This window comes from Anabrus simplex, chromosome 2, assembly GCF_040414725.1.
Source record: "Anabrus simplex isolate iqAnaSimp1 chromosome 2, ASM4041472v1, whole genome shotgun sequence".
Lineage (NCBI taxonomy): Eukaryota > Metazoa > Arthropoda > Insecta > Orthoptera > Tettigoniidae > Anabrus > Anabrus simplex.
This window is the reverse complement of record NC_090266.1, coordinates 911,948,456-911,964,029: the sequence shown is the minus strand read 5'-3', so window position 1 is coordinate 911,964,029 and position 15,574 is coordinate 911,948,456. Positions and strand designations below refer to the sequence as shown.

The window sequence follows — 15,574 nt, the reverse complement described above, 5'->3', positions numbered from 1 at the left end:
CAGTTTGAAAATATTTGGAAATTTTAATATAAATGCACTGAAAAATTTATCATAACCATGTGTGAGTTAATTAAGAATGAATTTATAAATTGCTTGCCTTTGCTGGAAATGAACTAGATGATCTTTCGTCTAAATCTTTGATAACTGAAAATTAAATCCTAGCCTGGTCTTACTTGACGTTATTCTCAGCAAATTGTTCCTTAAAGTACACTAAATAAATCGTCGTGGTGGCAAATCAACGTTGAAAATAATCCATGTCGTCGCGATGAATGCACGACCAGATTGAAATACACTGAATAATTGAAAACATGAAAATATTCCTAATTACATCACACACACACACATCACATTCACACAAGATAACACATATTTTATGTACACAATATTTACAACAAATCCTGCCAGTATGGATTAATTAATTATTTTTAGCTTGGTCGTGTCAATGATCCGGAATATGAACTCATGTCTAGAAACTTTCCCAATTCAATTAGTGGCTAGTGATCAAACTAGTGTTATCACTTGAAATGAAATACTCTTTAAATAGCAATGGAGATCCATCTAAATTTCAGAGATTAATTTGAAGATTCTAATAGAGTTCAATAATCATCACCATCACATGGGTTACAAGTCGCAAGTGTAGCGTTCGTGAGCCTTAATCACATTATTATTACTCCCTATTCATGAAATGTATTCGACACGTGCTCCACTTTATTTATAATTCACACTGTGCTCCCAATGACACAAGCAACAAATCATTCAATAATAAATTATTCAATTAATATCCCACAGGATTGCCAATATTCCAGGTGCAATCATGAACTGAGCACATCAAATATCATAAATGAGGGATTCTAAGACAAATTATAGCCCACGACCGTTTAATTATGTTCTTAACCCGGTCTTCTACTTAAATTTATTATTATATTAGTGATTATTAGGTCTATCAGTCCTCCTGAAATGTCGTAAAGTCAGATGACACAATCCTAAAGAATTGCAAGTGAACTTAGATGACACTCAATTTGACACTATTACACAAAAATTTACGTACAACTCCATATCACGATATTTCCAATATCACACGTAAGCAAATGAAGTTTATCGCGTGGTCAGTGATTTTTAATATGTCTAAATCCTGCATATGAGAATTCATTCAAAGAAAAACTACAACAGCTAGTCTAATAGATTTCAAATTTCAGTCACACACAAGTAACTCAACTACCTTGACACCTTAAGAAAAGAAAATGAAAGTAACTCAATCTACTACAAAAACTAACAGAACTACGATCTAGGGAAGAAAGACCATCTAGTTTTACATAGTTGAGAAAGATATCAAACAGTTAAAATGGTACTCAAGTTTAGCTGAAGTTCGATTCCAGGTTGAGGTCCATCATTCCGGCATTTTCCTAACAGTCACCTCCTCCAGCCAGAAATGCCTTACATGCTTAGCAGGTCATGGAGAGACAGCAGTAGACATCCCACGATGAAATTACGTTGAACTTTGTAGAGGAAGAATCCACCTTGAAGCTCACGTTGATTCGTTGGGATGAGTTTCACCACGTGTCAGTAATGTAAGCTCTAACTAATGCAACAGATATTAGAATTTGCACACACACGGAATATTTAATGTTCTCATGGAGAAATGAACTTAACTTGGATCACTAATTTTGAAGTACATTCCATAAGATTTTATTATAAATAACTGCACTAAATTAGCAGAGCAAGTGTCCGCCTGCATGGCTGAATTTATTTTCTATGTGGTCCCAATGAATATCGTCAGCAGCAGAGTCGCAGAGCAGAGCAGAGTGGAGTAGAATAGATCAGAGTAGAGTAGAGTAGAGTAGAGAGAGATCGATTTAATGTGAACATGATGTTTTATAGTTTTCGCTTTTCTTAGGGACGATCATTGGTTCACGGGGTCTCTTGTAATTGGTCATAACTGTTTCTCGAAGCTTGTCGTCTCACAGCGCTGGTCAATGTGCGCGTGCCTCACTTGGGGACACTAGCCTGTCACGTGATTTACCCTGCACTCAATCGAAGATGGATCAGTACTTTGTCCCTCTGAATTGACAGAAAAAGCCAGTTTGGTGTGCACACACAGCTTTCCAAATGATGAATACAACTCCTGGCGAACATTAAAACTTTCAATGTCAACCTGACATAAATAATCCAATGATGACCAAATTTGAAGGGGACAATATTTGTTATTACCCCAATGAAGATCTTTCCTTATATAATACCTAGGCACTTACAGTGATCCCTGTGAGAGGACTATTTGTGAAACTCACAACCTGACTTTTAACCCTGTTTATCATCATTATCGAGGTCATTTTGCAGTTGCTCACAATCTTGTAGATTATTTATTACTCTGAACAGAATAACATCATCTGCAAAAAGCCTTATCTCTGATTCCATTACTTTGCACATATCATTGATATATATATAAGAAAACATAAAGGTCCAATAATACTGCCTTGAGGAATTTTTCTCTTAATTATTACAGGGACAGATAAAGCTTTGCCTACTCTAATTATCCGAGTTCTGTTTTCTAGAAATTTAGCCACCCATTCAGTCACTCTTTTTTCTAGTCCAGTTGCACTCATTTTTGCCAGTAGTCTCCCATGATCTACCCTACCAAATGCCTTAGATAGGTCCATCGCGATACAGTCCATTTGAACTCCTGAATCCAGAATATCTGCTATGCAAGTTGAGAGTCAGTCAGTCAGTCAGTCCTGATCTGCATTTAGGGCAGTCGCTCAGGTGGCAGATTCCCTATCAGTTGTTTTTCTAGAATTTTCTTAAATGATCGCAAAGAAATTGGAAATTTATTGAACATCCCCTTGGTAAGTTATGGCAATCCCGAACTCCCCTTTATATAAATGAATATTTAGCCCAATTTGTCCTCTTGAATTCCAAGTTTACCTTCATATCTTCATTTTAAAGACACCATTCAAATTTATTCATCTACTAATGTCGTTCCACGCCATCTCTCCTCTGACCCCTCGAAACATACCGCTTAAAAGTTACAAGAATCATTGTGAAAACCGTATTGAAAGTAATTTATATAAAATAGTATAACATTTATTTTTCTTCCACCTATTCAATACAATCAATCATAAAATCAATGTTTAATCCTCATTAAAATAATAAATGGTACATGTTTTGCCCCTTTTATAGGGCATCATCAGCCATATCATCACCTTAAAACCGAACCAGGTACCTCTTTAAAATTTAACCTATGACTATTAAAAGAATTTTTAGGAATATTTAAGAATTTAACTTAATATGTAGGTGTTACGTAAGAAACTAGATTAGATACAAGAAGAATTAACATTTTGTACCATTTAGTTTAATTAAGTTATATCCTACATTTGACTATGGCCTTGGCAAAAGAAAAAACCAAGGGGATACTCGCTGACATTTACACGGACAACCTTGATCATAACAGAATAGTAAAAAACATTAACAGTCTGTGTCTTCGGCTTTGCTACATCGATGACATGCTGGCAATAATCGATAATACAAAGGGCACTAGGAAAGTTTTGCAATACGCAAAAATGGTGACTGGACACCCCTGTTATGGTGAGGGATGAAAAGAGGGGTGGAAACCAGTCTAGAAGACAGCAAGGTGCGACCTTCACACCAGTTGTTTCCAAGCAGTGTCTGACTCGTTGGTCAGTGTACTGGCCTTCGGTTCAGAGGGTCCCGGGATCAATTCCCGGCCGGGTCAGGGATTTTAACCTTCATTGGTTAATTCCAGTGGGTTGGGGCTGGGTATTTGTGCTGTCGCCAACATCCCTGCAACTCGCACACCACACACAATACTATCCTCCACTACAATAACACGCAGTTACCTACATATGGCAGATGCTGCCCACCCTCATCGGAGGGTCTGCCTTACAAGGGCTGCACTCGGCTAGAAATAGCCACACAAAATTATTATTATTATTATTATTATTATTATTATTATTATACCAAGCAGTGGGATTGAAAGGAAGGTGAATGTCGCACAATTATCCGCTACAATTTTGCTCGTGGATTAACTGTTGACCAGTGCCTGGAGGAAATGACTCCTGTGCTGGGGAAAGACTGTCCACATCAGACAACAATTTTCCAGTGGTACAAAGAGTTCCAGAGGGAAAATTTTGGGGTTGAAGACGATCCTCGTTCTGGGCAACCGTCTGAATCAGTGATTGAGGAAAACATTGAAGCTGTGAAGAAAATGTTGCAGCAAGAGAGGCGGTTGACATATCAGCAGGTAGAAGAGACCCTCCACATCCCTGCACCAGCTATTCATTCAATTCTTTATCACCATCTCCATGTTAGAAATGTTTGTTCCCTTTGGGTGCCCCATTCACTTTCAGAGGAACAAAGGGCACATCGAGTGAAATGGTGCCGAAAAATGGGACTTTGCATAACGTGAATAGCATCGTTACAGGTGACAAAACTTGGCTGTATTATTACGATGTCCCAACAAAATCCCAGAACAAGGTGTGGCTGTTTGGAGATGAGAGTAGTCCTGTGACTGTGCGAAAGTCAGGGTCAATGAAGAAAAGGATGATTGCAGTATTCTTAACTAAACGGGGCACCCTGACTCGGGTTGTGCTAGAAACACAAAGGACAGTTACTGCGAAGTGGTACAGTGAGACTTGTCTGCCTCAGGTCATCCTGGCTCTCAAGCAGCTCCGTCCAAGGTCACGGCTCAACACTTGGCTCTTGCATCACAACAATGCTCAAGCACATCGTGCTAATGTAACAATAGATTTTCTTGCCAGATCAGGGTTGACTGTGCTTGATCACCCTCCATACAGTCCTGATCTTGTCCCATGTGACTTCACATTCTTCCCAGAAGTCAAGAGGGAGCTGAAAGGGTGGCGTTTTGCATCCGACGAGGAGCTTCTGGCAACATGGGATCAAATGTGGGAAAATATAACCGAAGAAAAGTGGTAGAGTTGGTTCTGTGACTGGTTTTGCTATATGGAGAAGTGTATTGTGTGTGGCGGAAATTATTTTGAAAAAGTTTAAAGCGTTCACTCACATTGCAAAACTTTCTAGTGCCCTTTGTAGATGCAACAGTAGTGAATATCCTAACTTGTTTACAAAATTTAGAAAATTGTGTTAAGTTCACTAAAGAAGACTAAAACAATAGTTCAGTCAACTTTTTAGATATCACAATCACAAGAATCTCAGACAAATTTGATTTCTAAATCTTAGAAAGCCTTTCTTTATCCAAATAACCATAAAACATAGTTCTTTACACCCACAATCACATAAACAGGCTTCATTTTATAGCTTAGTTTGTAGAGCATTAAAAATTCCTCTTTCGACTGATAATCTAAAGAAAGAATTAAACCTCATAAAAGAAATTGCCAGCTTCAATGGATACAGTCCCTTAATCATCAATAAAATAATCAACAAGGTGAAATTGAAATTAGCCACAAAACTTTCTCCAATAGAAACCAGTAAACCAAAATATGCAATCTTCACATACGCTAATCCAATTATACATCAAGTTATCAATCCCTTAAAAACCATGAAATTAAAATTGCTTTCAAGACTCAAAACTCAAATCGAAATTTGTTTTTCAATCATAACACAGTTAATTTGATCAACAACAAATATTCTGGTTCTGACATCTATAGACTTAAATGTGCTGAATGCATTTTTTCTTACGTGGGTCAAACTGGGAGAAGTTTTTTAACTAGATATGCTGAGCACTACAATGCTCAAAAACATAACAAATTCAGCAATCAGCAACCATATGAAAGATTCAGGACACAGTTTCACCACAATTGATCCCAATCTTCAAATTTTAAAAAGAATTGATAAAGGTAGACTCAAGACCGAGTTTGGAAACCTGTACTTTTTTTTGGGACCAGAAATACAATACAAATCAAAACTTAAATGAGCCAGTGGATAATAAAAGCCCTTTTATGAACAGATAATAACCTTATTCAGTAAGTTTTTAGACAGAAACAGTAAGCACTCCCACTAGGCTGACAAACTCATCACGCCCCTCTTCCCCACCTAATGCTAGCAACTCCTCCCCACGCACAACCTGCAAGCATAGCCCCATCATCTCAAGTTCACTCCCCTTTGCTAAGACTACACGCTTACAATACGAGAAGCAGAACATCAGCATCCGCCAGTACTGTAAAAACACTTCACACAAGAAGGTAACATTCCAGCGGAGTTAAAGGTGTCAACACCGCAGTACTTATATTTTACTTATTTATCATCCCCTAGTTTCCTTTTGTTTCTTTAATTTCCTTAACTTTAAACTTCTCCATTTTACAGAGCTTACTTACATCTGACAGCGTGATATTTACAACTTGCACCACAGCCTTATTCCCCCCTTTTTGACCAACAAGCTAACGTCAAAATGTCATAACAACTGCAAGGCACACCAAGAACATAGGAATAAAAGTACAACATAAGAAGATGGCCCAATGACACCATAACAAATTCATCAAGTTGTCACTAATTTTAAAGTTCAATAATAGCTTTTAACTACAACTGCAACAAAAAAGTAACTTCTATCTCTACAAGTTGCAAGCTAAAAACACTGGGACCGGGCGAGTTGGCCGTGCGCGTAGAGGCACGCGGCTGTGAGCTTGCATCCGGGAGATAGTAGGTTCGAATCCCACTATCGGCAGCCCTGAAGATGGTTTTCCGTGGTTTCCCATTTTCACACCAGGCAAATGCTGGGGCTGTACCTTAATTAAGGCCACGGCCGCTTCCTTCCAACTCCTAGGCCTTTCCCATCCCATCGTCGCCATAAGACCTATCTGAGTCGGTGCGACGTAAAGCCCCTAGCAAAAAAAAAACAAAAAAAAAAACCACTGGAACTTACATTAATTCCTCAAATCAAGAACATAGTATATGATTAAATATTATGCCAAAACTTAATTGCATTGGAATGTATTTCCTCATCAAGTCTTATAAAATATTTTAATTTGGAGCATTACTTATCAATGTCATTTTGTACCATTTAGTTTAATTAAGTCATATCTTACATGTGACAATGGCCTTAGCCATCAATATGTTAATTCTTCTCGTATCTAATCTAGTTACTTACATAACGCCTACATATTATGTTAAATCCTTAAGTGTTCTTAACACTTCTTTTAATAGTCATGGGTTAAATATTAAACAGGTACCTGGTTCAGTTTTGAGGTGATGATATGGCTGATGATGCCCTTTACAATGGGTGAAACCTGTACCTCATATTTTAATGAGGACTAAACCTTGATTTTATGATTGATTGTATTGAATAGGTGGAAGAAAAATAAATTTTATACTATTTTATATACATACCACTTAGTCGAGCACGTCATCTCTTTTCTCCCAAGTCTTCCCAGCCCAAACTTTGCAACATTTTTGTAACTCTACTTTTTGTCAGACATCACCCAGAACAAATCGAGCTGATTTTCTTTGGATTTTTTTCCATTTCTCGAATCAAGTAATCCTGGTGATGATCCCATTCACTGAAATCATACTCTAGTTGGGGGTCTTACCAGGGACTTATATGCCCTCTCCTTTATATTCTTACTACAACCCCTAAATACCCTCATAACCATGTGCAGAGATCTGTACCCTTTATTTACAATCCCATTTATGTGATTAACCCAATGAAGATCTTTCCTTATATTAACACCTCGGTACTTACAATGATTCCCATAAGGAACTTTTACCCCATCAACATTACTCTATACGGAATAACATCATCTGCAAAAAGCCTTATTTCTGATTCCACTTCTTTACTCATATCATTTATATATACAGTAGAAGTCCGTTATAACGAGAATTCATAATGACGAAATATTCACTCGCTATAACGGATTGTCGTTATATCCGATTTTTGTAAAAGCCGGGAGAAGTTTTCGCGGATATCCACACTGCTGCTTACTTGTTTGTTGTTTTTCTAAATTCGATACTACGTGAAATTGTGTGTTTAATTTCATTCTGAAAAATGTATATTACCGTATTTTTCCGAATCCAAGACTACTCACACTTTTTCCTTCAAAAAAAATAATCAGGCTTAAAAAGTGTTTTTAAAAAATCATATTAATGTCTTTTCTTATACAGTAACCTACGCATTTTTAGACTGTAGACGCCGAACATAGGCTTTAGTTATGCCGTATTTTTTGCGCCTGTACAATTATGCTTTCTTTATTACAGCGGGTTTAGTAACCATTAACCTAAAATTGGCATCATAATATCGAAGGTAACTCGTTGAAAATTTTCCGGCAATACACATTCCACGCGTCTCTACAATACGACGATCCACCAGGAAAATATTCTTACTTACTATAAAACTGTTACCGGTACTTTCACTCAGCGTCAGATATAACTGGCTGCCGCTACACGCACGTCTTGCTTGCCAGATTCGGCCAACTTCAGCGGCTAGCGATGTATAGGTCTTAATCGCGGACTTGGAAAGTCAACGAACGAGTTTATTGCGCCGCGGTATGGCAATTCCGCCCATGCATTTTTGTGCACTTACCTCACAATTATATCTTCAACTTTAAAGCGTCCTTGCCAATTTCAGTCACTACTGATCTGCATTTAGGGCAGTCGCCCAGGTGGCAGATTCCCTATCTGTTGTTTTCCTAGCCTTTTCTTAAATGATTGCAAAGAAATTGGAAATTTATTGAACATCTTCCTTGGTAAGTTGTTGCGGGCCACTGAATGCATTTTTTGTGCAGTACCGGTACGCATTTTTAAGCTATCTTTGTCTTCACGGTAACGCCGAACATGGGCATTAATTAGGCCTATGCCGTATTTTCTTGCGGTTGCACAATTATTATATATATTTTCGAGTGTTTAATAGCCATTTACTTAAAATTGGCATCATAACATCGACGAGAACCCGTTGAAAATATTCCTGCTGTCTATCAAATTTAATTTTAGATTTTACTAAGCGTCATGTACAGCAGACGCGTTATAACTCTGCTACTGATAGCCGTGGCATTTCTAACAATTCGTAGGCTCGCATGTTTTGATGCCATACTGCAGATTTGAGATACGTTTTTGTAGAGGATAATAGAATGTCATTCTCTCTTCACTATTTTCCGAGATCCAGTGACGTACACATAGGCACTGTACGACCGGTCGCCGTAGCTAGCGGTGGAGGCGGTCGTTTATTGTCAACGAGTTTTGTGTGTGAGCGCGCGCGCGGGGGGGAGGGGCAGGGGTGAATAGAAACAGCGTGGTTTGGTTACTGCGGTAGTTGCAAGGATCATATAAGAGAAATGGTAGTTGCCAGTGGTGTTCATTACTATCAGGTCAGCGAATGCAAAACGACTCTTGATTTTTCACACGATATTCTGAGGAAAAAACGTCGTCTTGGATTCGAAGAAATACGGTATTACTCCAGAGGCTTCTGTGGCAAACATTTCAGTCTTCTTTTTCAAACGGCGTCACCTAACCTAACCGTATATGTATCATGGAAACCTATTTGAAACGCATGTAGAGAAATGATAACATCCTCGCTAAAAATTGACAAGGGAATAGCTTTCCGAAATTTACCTAGACGAGAGAAAATATAAATTATCCTCTGAAATCAGTGATAGTACCGGTACCCTGCCATATCTTGAGGCGTTTCACTTTCTTACTTAATTTCAGTCATTTCAGTATACGGACACCATTAAAATTAAGAGATCGTCTACTTCAACCTTTATTTTTTTTCGAGTTAACAACTGCTATCGGCCACGTTATTTACGCATTTATTACGAAAACGTCCTAACCTATTTCATTTCGAATTTTCTTTTGAGAACAGCAGTCGACGGGTATTACTAATCGACTCCAATATCGCCTTCGAATGTTGACAAGAGAGCTCGCAAATGTACATAGCGCGAAAACTTTACTGTACCGAAGATGATCGATCGCATTTTGTGGAAAACGTTTCAGTTTTGTTATTCAAATAGCGTCACATATCCTAACTTATCTGTACTATATGTATGATGAAAACATACTTACCGAGCTCGATAGCTGCAGTCGCTTAAGTGCGGCCAGTATCCAGTAATCGGGATAGTGGGTTCGAGCCCCACTGTCGGCAGCCCTGAAGATGGTTTTCCGTGGTTTCCCATTTTCACACCAGGCAAATGCCGGGGCTGTACCTTAATTAAGGCCACGGCCGCTTCCTTCCAATTCCTAGGCCTTTCTTATCTCATCGTCGCCATAAGACATATCTGTGTCGGTGCGACGTAAAGCAAATAGCAAAATAAGAAAAAAAAGAAAAAAAGAAAACATACTTCAAGCGGAAGTAGAGGAATTATAACCTTCTCGCTGTAAATTTACATGATAATAGCCTTTCCGTATTTTAACGGACGCGAGGAAATATAAACTAACCTCATAATCAATGACGCACTCTGCCATATCTTCAGGTGTAGGCCCATCTCATTCTTACTTAATTGCGGTATTTAGCATTAAAATTAAGCGATCGTTTATTCAGCGTTTATCTTTAACGAGTTAAAAACGGCTATCGAACACGTTATTTACGCATTTATTACGAAAACATGTTCTCTCATTTTCCTCGCGGTAGAGCATTCGACGGGTATTACTAATCGAATCCGACATTTCCTTCGAATGTCGACGAGAGCGCTCGCTGGTGGGCATAGCGAGCAGCATAATGACTGGGTGCATAAATATCGGCAACGGATGCGTCAGTGATAGGATTCTCGCTGTAACCGAAGGATAATACACAGTTTAATATAGGAATTTTAAATTTATTGTTATAACGGGTCTCTCGTTATATGACGTACTCGCTATAGCGGACTTCTACTGTATATATAAGGAAACATAAAGGCCCAATAATACTGCCTTGAGGAATTCCCCTCTACCTACTACAGTTCTCCGAGATCTATTTTCTAGAAATATAGCAACGCATTCAGTCACTCTTTTGTCTAGTCCTAAAACACTCATTTTTGCCAGTAGTCTCCCATGATCCACCCTATCATATGCCTTAAGATAGGTCAATCGCCATACAGTCCATTTGACCTCTTGAATCCAAGATATCTACTATATCTTGCTTTAAACCTACAAGTTGAGCTTCCATGGAATAACCTCTCCTAAACCTCGAACTGCCTTCTATTGAACCAGTTATTAATTTTGTAAACATGTCTAATGTAATCAGAAAGAATGCCTTCCCAAAGCTTACATGCAATGCATGTCAAACTGATTGGCCGGTAATTTTCAACTTTACGTCTATCACCCTTTCCTTTATACATAGGGGCTACTATTACAAGATATTAGAATAATTCCATATGAATGGTTTTCACTTTACAAAGGAAAATTTAATGTGTCCTCCTATTCAATACAATAACATAACTTCATCATTAGATGGAGTAATAAGTCAGACATGTTTAAACTTGTTTGAGCCATCTTCAGTGAAAAAAGAGGGTTAAAGTTATTTACATAATAGAAGTTAAAAATGTGCCAAAAACGTAATGAAGGAACAAATGAAAAACAAGAGACATTTGGAAAATAAGAAAACAATTCAATATATACACATCTCCATCATCAGATGGAGCAACAAACAACTCGCTTGAGACATCTTCAGTGAAAAAAGTTAACATTTTTACATAATTGAAGCTAAAAAGCTACAAAGAAAGGAACGGAAACAAATGAGATAAGACGTAAATGGACAATAACTGTTTTTAGTGAGGTTGTGGACCTCAGAGGGACTGCCTGGCCGAGGCGGTAAAGGCGTGCTCGGTTTGCCCGGAAGGACATGGGTTCGAATCCCCGTCAGGAAGTCGTAAAATTTAGGAAACGAGATTTCCACTTCCGGAGGTGCATATGGCCCTGAGGTTCACTCAGCCTACACCATAAATGAGTACCAGGTTAATTCCTGGGGGAAAGGTGGCCAGGCATAGAGCTAACCACTCTACCCCATCACGTGCCGAGGTTAATAATGATGAAAGCCTTTACCTTCCACTCCTCCAAGGGCCTTCATGGCCTGTATGGAGGTGACTTTGCTTTGCTTTGCTTTGCTTTGCTTTGCTTTGCGGACCTCTTAGTCCAAAAATTATGCATTGTGATACTATCAAAATCGGGACGAAATTACTGTGTCAAAAAATTCAGAATTGACAGTCCGTCTTTGTAGAATCACCATCACCATGAATACTTAAGGGGGAGCAAAAAACTTTAGAAACCAAGTTTGAGAGGAAACGCGCGCATGATGGAAAACTGCCAATGAATTTCAAATTTTGCAATAGTAGCACTCTCGAAAGGCCTGATCTTCAGTGGCCCCACTATCAATGATCATTTCTAATGTTGCCCAAGAGTGCCTGCCCTATTCTAAATAGTCAGGAGGGCAGCGAAAAAATCGAGAAGCCGTGTTAGAGGAGAAAACAGATGCATGACAAACAGTATGTGAACACAGTGGAAACCATCAATGAAGTTCCAGTCTGTAATGGAAAGTGAGGTTGTATGAGAAACTTGGGCTGATAAGTAAAAAATGAAAAATAAGTATGAAGAAACTTTTAAAATTACATATAAATTGGTGGTTGTCCTCTTGAAACTTCTCAGAGTTAAAGGTACCATTCTTCCGATCGTGTCTATTGTTGGCTCAGTTGTGTTTGCGAGGATGGGAGGAGTGAAGGGTGATGGGGGGGGGTGCTGGGCTGGTGGGGAGAGGGGGGAGGGAGGAGAGGTTGTGACAGGGAGAGATGGAGGCGGGATTTGTTTTTATCATAGTAGTTCTGACAAGTATATGGAGTGAATGTTTCAAGTAAAATGTTCTTTTTTTCATTGACTTCATTTAAATTATGAGAGGGGTTCATAAACTAATCTAAATTGATGTGGATGCTCTATGGTGCCTTTTTGCTCATAATACATGATCTTAACATCCTTATTTTTTGTTTCCATCTCATCTCATTTGTTTCCGTTCTTTTCTTCATGGCTTTTTAGTTTCAATTATGTAAAATGTTAAAAAAACTGAAGATGTCTCGAGTGAGTTGTTTGTTGCTCCATCTAATGATGGAGATGTATATATATTAAATTGTTTTTAATTTTTCATCCTGTCTCTTTTGTTTTTCATTTGTTCCTTCATTGTGTTTTTTGGTACATTTGAGCTTCTATTATGTAAATAACTTTAACCCCCTCTTTTCACTGAAGATGGGTCAAACGAGTTGAAATATGTTTGACTTTTATTACTAAACTATTAAAGTCAATACGGAATGATTCTAATATCTTGTAATGGAAATGCCAGACAGGCAAGAAAGCCAACCTTTCTTGCAATCTCAAAATAAAGGTTGCCAAAATAGGACAAGACTTACCTTTTTTGAAAAAATGCTTGACCAGTAACTTAACCCCCAAATGTGTCTCAATGACATGAGGACAGTATGACTTAACCGGCGTTTCCTACTATGGCAGTTCAAAACAAATTAGGTCCTGAAATATTTGACTCATTTATAGGGAAACTAATAGGACAAAGTAAAACGTATATAGCATGTGTTGTGAGCAAAATATTTGCACATATACCCCTAACACTCTGTATATCTGTACTGAATTATATTGCATTCGGGAGACAAGTGGGTTCAAACCCCACCTCCAGCTGTCCCGAGGATGTTTTCCAATTTTCACCTCCAGTCAGATACCAGGACAGTTCCTACTCATACCAGGTGCATGCACAAGCCTTTTCCGGTTTCACTAAGAGATGGCACCAGCAAACAGTATGCAACATATGAATTTGACACATACTTCAGTTTGTTTGTCTGACATTAACTTACCAACACACACAAGTTGAGTCCGCCAAACACTAGTGTCTGTGTTATGTCGTTCAGTGATCATGTCAACGTTTGTGCCTGAAAAGGAACATTTGTAGCACGTGTTGCTTTTCTTATTTGATCAAAAGAAACAGACTGTGGTAAGTCATCGTTTGCTGGTGGAAACATATGGGGAACACGCTCCATCAATTACAACATGTGAGACATGGTTTAGACAGTCGCTTCAGCAAGAAGGCCATGCTTTGTGTCTGGTGGTACCAGAGCAGTATTGTGTATTGTAAACTCTTGAAGGCCAGCAAAACCATTAATGCACAATGCTATCGCCATCAAATGATTAATTTAAATCACACATTGATCGAAAGATGACGAGAATGTGGCAGAAGACCTAGCAAAGTGATTTTGTTACTCGACAATGCGCCGTCTCACACAGCAAAACCAGTGAAAGACGCCTTAAAATCGCTTGGATGGGACATCCTTCTGCACCTGCCATACTCCCCAACCTGGTGCCATCTATCACCTCTTCGGATCAATGGGGCACGCACTCGTAGAGCAGCACTTCGGCAGTTTCAAGGAAGTTGGAAAATGGCTCGATGAATGGTTTGCCACAAAAGACAAGCAGTTTTTCTGGCATGGTACTCATAACTTATGTGAAAGATGGGCGAAGGGTATAGAAGCCGATGGCCGATATTTTGAATAAACAAAAAAATAATTTTGCTTGAAAATTACATGTTTTCTTTACCACAAAAACTGGCAAAAACTTATGCATACACCTGGTAGATTGCATCCAATTCCTTCCCTATCATCCTTTCCCAGTTTCACTGACTATCGTTAATTTCATTTTCAATAGCTCCTCAACTGAGATTAGCAACAAAAGCATCTGGTCGTAAAAATTTGGTATATAATTTCATCCCACCTCATCCTTGACCCCATATTAGGAAACAGGACTAAGGGGTAGACATATATACTTTATTGCATTTAGGCCTATTTGCTTTAAATGTACCACAAGAAACATGTTTTGTTGCTGTAAACATTTTTTATGCACTTTCTGCTATTCTTCTATGTTATTTTAGATAATGTAACTTTAAAGGTTTTCAGTCAAAAAATGCGCTTATATGTACAATATTGTTTATGTTGTGTAAACTTGTCAGTGATTGTGAATTGGTGATTTTAGCAACAAGTAAGACAAATATGATTGTAGTAGTTCTCCACTGTAACCTTAGTTACTTTTGAGAAAGTTTTCTTTACGTAGCTAAGCTGTTTCATCGTTACCTCCAGTGACTGCGTTTGGACTAACAAATGTTTCCGTTAATTTGGACTTTCATAAATCTGGTCAACTTATCTCCATAATTAGTCTAGATCAGTGGTTCCCAACCTTTTGTGGCCCATCTCCCATTTCTGGAGTTTGACTAACACCTATCGCCCCCTTTTCATTTTCATCATATGCCTAATTTTAATTTGAAGTAAAGTGTAAATAATAAAGCAGTTTTATAATTTTACAATTTTACTACCATATATAAAAACAACCAAAGCAGTTTTATCCGGTCACTCCTAAATTAAATACAAACAAATTAAAATGTACATTTTTACAGATTTTTAAGACAAAAATGTGAAGTAATTAACTAAGATCATTGAAGTACATTTAAAAAACAGGGGTACACATTTCATTTTTAAATTGGAATCTGGAAGAATTACGAACGTTGACAGTTAAATTTGAAAAAGTAAATGAAAGTTTGAAAACATTTTAATTGTTTTATTTTACCTCTTCAATGGCTGCCTTGTGCTTGGTGGATTTCAATTAAAGCTTGAATATCCGACTTTATGTTCATCAAGTTCAGGCGCAAGTC

At 38.1% G+C, this 15,574-nt stretch overlaps 1 protein-coding gene across 4 annotated transcripts in view; it reads left to right on the top strand.

Moving 5' to 3' along the window:
• The window catches only part of fal (falten), a 641,611-nt gene that overhangs the window by 197,146 nt on the left and 428,891 nt on the right, over nucleotides 1-15,574 (top strand). The gene's annotated exons all lie outside the window — the stretch shown is intronic.